This window comes from Schistocerca gregaria, unplaced genomic scaffold (genome assembly GCF_023897955.1).
Source record: "Schistocerca gregaria isolate iqSchGreg1 unplaced genomic scaffold, iqSchGreg1.2 ptg000280l, whole genome shotgun sequence".
Lineage (NCBI taxonomy): Eukaryota > Metazoa > Arthropoda > Insecta > Orthoptera > Acrididae > Schistocerca > Schistocerca gregaria.
Genome location: NW_026061773.1, coordinates 1,836,668 through 1,840,336, shown reverse-complemented (window position 1 = coordinate 1,840,336; position 3,669 = coordinate 1,836,668).

Sequence of the window (3,669 nt, the reverse complement as noted above, 5' to 3'; positions counted from 1 at the left end):
AATATTGGACCTGGTATGGCCTACAGATGCACCATTGGTTATTTATACTAAACACAAGCCTTAGAACAAAATGAATAGCACTGAATGTAAACAAAATTTGAAAGAGGTAAGTGCTGGCACAGATTGCATTGACTTGTTTATCAAGTTTTGTATTGTCATCAGAGCTAATAAAGTTATTGCCAATAACAATGAACATGAAGGAGTTATAAGTCTGTCTTGTATCAATTGGCCAAAATTGAAAACTAATCGGTTAATGTGAGAACAAGGGGACATAAGTGACAACATAATCTGGATCTTGGTGAAACAAACTCAAATGAATACAGATATTATTTAGTTACATTTACTAGCTGTTCTAGTTCCCCTCAACAATGTACAACTGCCTTTGGCTATGAGATTTAGCTTTATTGCAGCAAGAGAGAATGGATGCAAGGTATTTCAGTGTGTACTACAAGTATTTTGATGAATTTTCATTTCCAACAAGTAGTACATTCTGGCTGTAGGCATACAATTTTAAATGTATTCGGCCTAATTATTGTTTCTATTGTAAACATGACTAGCATTAGTGGTCATGTAAAAACAGTAGCACATATTATGTAGCTCTATTTGCTGAAGAGCTACTCAGGTCAGAATATTACAACCTATTTGTAGCCCACCTTATTGGTGAAATTACTGTAGCTGTGAAGTTGTCATTTGGAACAGAAGCGCACAATAAAGTATTTTGAGACCAGCAGAAGTGCTTTTTACCAATGTATGTAGGTAGTTCTAACAATTTTTCGTCCAGTGAGTCTTCCACCTAGCTTATGGTTTAACACTATGTAGCAGTGAGATAACAGGTGACCATCGGCATGATTAAATGTTTCTTAAACTAACTGTTTCTGTAAGTCGATAAAATTAACCCTTAAGTAATAAAAATGGTCATGTATATAGTTGCACACTGAAGTCCCAAATTATATTTATAATGCAGTGTTTGTTAATGTTGTAATGTGCCTACGAAACATTTATGGTTGAAATTTACTGTAAAAGATAGATGAATTTAAAAAAAATGCTAATGGTCTTCTTAATTTTGTTGGTTTCATTGTTCCCATCACCTATTACGTATGTGAGAAATATTAGCAGTGAGGCTGTTTTGTTTTTTCGTATGGCATTGAGTAATTACTTCGTAGCTTATCCCAGAGGTTAAAAATGTTGTACTGCATGAAAGGCTTGGTAATTGTACAGAGTTGGAGTTGCACTACCTTTGAGCTGTGTACATTTTTTAAAATACAAGCAGGTATCAGTTTTATGCTGTAAATGTCTTGGTAAGCTTTCCAGTGGAACAACCAGAAATCTGTGTGCAAATTAACACCATGCAAGCAGTGTAGGTAATGGTGACAGCTCTTTTAATACACCCTGTATATGAAAACAAACTACATACACACAATTTCCGAGTGTTTAGGAGAGGAAAAGAAGCTTTTTTTATGTGACTGCCTCTAAATTTCTTTTTTTATAGGGGGAGACGATGTTGGTATATGAAGCACTGGTTACCAGTTCAGCTGAATGCATTGTCACTATTTGAGCAAGCATATTCCAGTTGCGCCATAATGTAGGCAGGTGATATTTTCTGAATTGCCCCTATACCAATAGTCACACCATATCTTGAGCATTACTAACATGTCTGGCCCCACAAATTCTTTGTAAATGTAGATTTTTGTACACAATGTATGCAACTTTTTTAGGAGCACCTGCTGACCAGAGAGTAACAACCTCAGGATAAAAGCAAGTAGCTGTACAGGACAGAAGGGTTGGAGCTTGACTAAGGTAACTCAGAAAGTACCTTTGTCCTTGATTCACATTACCTGTCATGACTAGAGAGAGATAAACAAAACAAAGATAGTTCAACTGTTAATTACCCCCTTGCCACACACACACACTGCTTAAACATAGTTACCATCATAAGCAAAAATTTACATTAAAAGGCGACAGGCACTTCCATTGAAGTCCTAAGTATGAGGTGCATCCTGAAAGTAATTGCCAAATCATTCTACTGCCACTGCAGCACTTGTGTTGTAGGTTCACACATTTCTCTGGTTCATTGTCTTGACACTGCAGCTCAATTTTGTGGTATTTATATTTGTTAGTGATCAGTCAAAATCTTTAGGACAACCTCTGAGCCCAGTGACTGTGAAGTGTGCTCTGTTATGTTTAGTTCCAACACACAGAACATTATGCCAGCTGAAATTCATCAACTTGTAGACATTTATGGTGAGAAAGTGGATGAAACAGTTGAAGAAACACTCATGACGAAGCATGTGTTGGACAGCCTTCTGTTGTCACTGATGGTATGGGTGAGAAAACACATGGTTCACAATAAGAATGTATTTCAAAAACTGTTTTGCATGACTCAGTCATAAATTGCGTTTGAAAAATGCTTTCAAAATTATGTACCTTGGCAGAGTTTTGACATTTCAGCACTGAATACAGTGATGAGGAAGATGAGTTCTTAAATAGAATCGTGACTGGTGATGAAACTTGGGGTCTTCATGACACTCCAAAATAAAATCAACAATCTATGGAGTGAAGGAACTGACAGTCCGACAATCCTCCACCACCCCCAAAAAAGAAATCATAATGAAGTTGCAAGTGCAAAAAGTCAGGTGAAATGGATTCTGCGACCAACAAGGCATTCTGCTTGTTGAGTTCCTTCTCAGAGCTGAAACCATGAAAGCGGTATGATACTGCAAAACACCGAGAGAACTCCATCACACTATTCAAAACAAAAGATGCAAAACTCTCAATCGAATCATTATGATGCTTCATTTCTGCTGGTGGCACTGAAATCCTTACTAAACAATTCACTTGGGAACAGTGAGACCACCTGCCAATCAGTGCTGATCTCACATCTTCGGACTACCACTTTTACTTCATCATCAGTCAGGATGAAGGTGCTTGAACACCTATGATGATGTAAGCAAGTGTGATCAGTATTGGAGGTCTTAACTGGTATTATCTTTCTATGAAAAGGGCATAGAAAAGTTGGATTACTGCTATGACAAATGTCTGAACAGTGGTGGCTGTTACGGTCTGAAGAAATGTTTTCATGAGTCCTTTCCCACAATGGTACTTACTTTTCTGGCATGCCTTGTATATTTTAATGCCTTTTGGCATACCAGTGTGGGTATAAAAGCTGACGGAGAACACCCCACATCCTCTTCTTTACAGCAGTCACATAATGGGGATACTCAAGCCAATATGAACCACCTATTTTCTATCAGCAGCCATGTTTGACCATGAGGTTTGATCAGCATGTTGTTGAATCTTGTGGATCATACACAGGGTTATTCAGCTGCCCCTGCCATAAAGTTTTATGGAACCTGCAACATCTTCAAGAACCACACCCATGATTTTAATCTTCTCTCCTCCCTACATGCTCACTGTTAGTCCTGCAAAAACAATGAACAGAACCTTTTTGTATCAAAATTAACTACATTACATTTTGTACTTTGTTGGACACCACACTTTCTGTGGCATTCAAGAAAAAAGGCATTTGAATGCCTGTCTTGTACTTTTTGTTAAATAATTCAAAAACTATGGCTTCTAGTAAAAATGTATCCCCTCCCCTCCCAAAAAGAAATGACTACATTAAATTTCCCACAAAAAGATCCTGTTCATTTTTTTATGTAGGACTAGTAA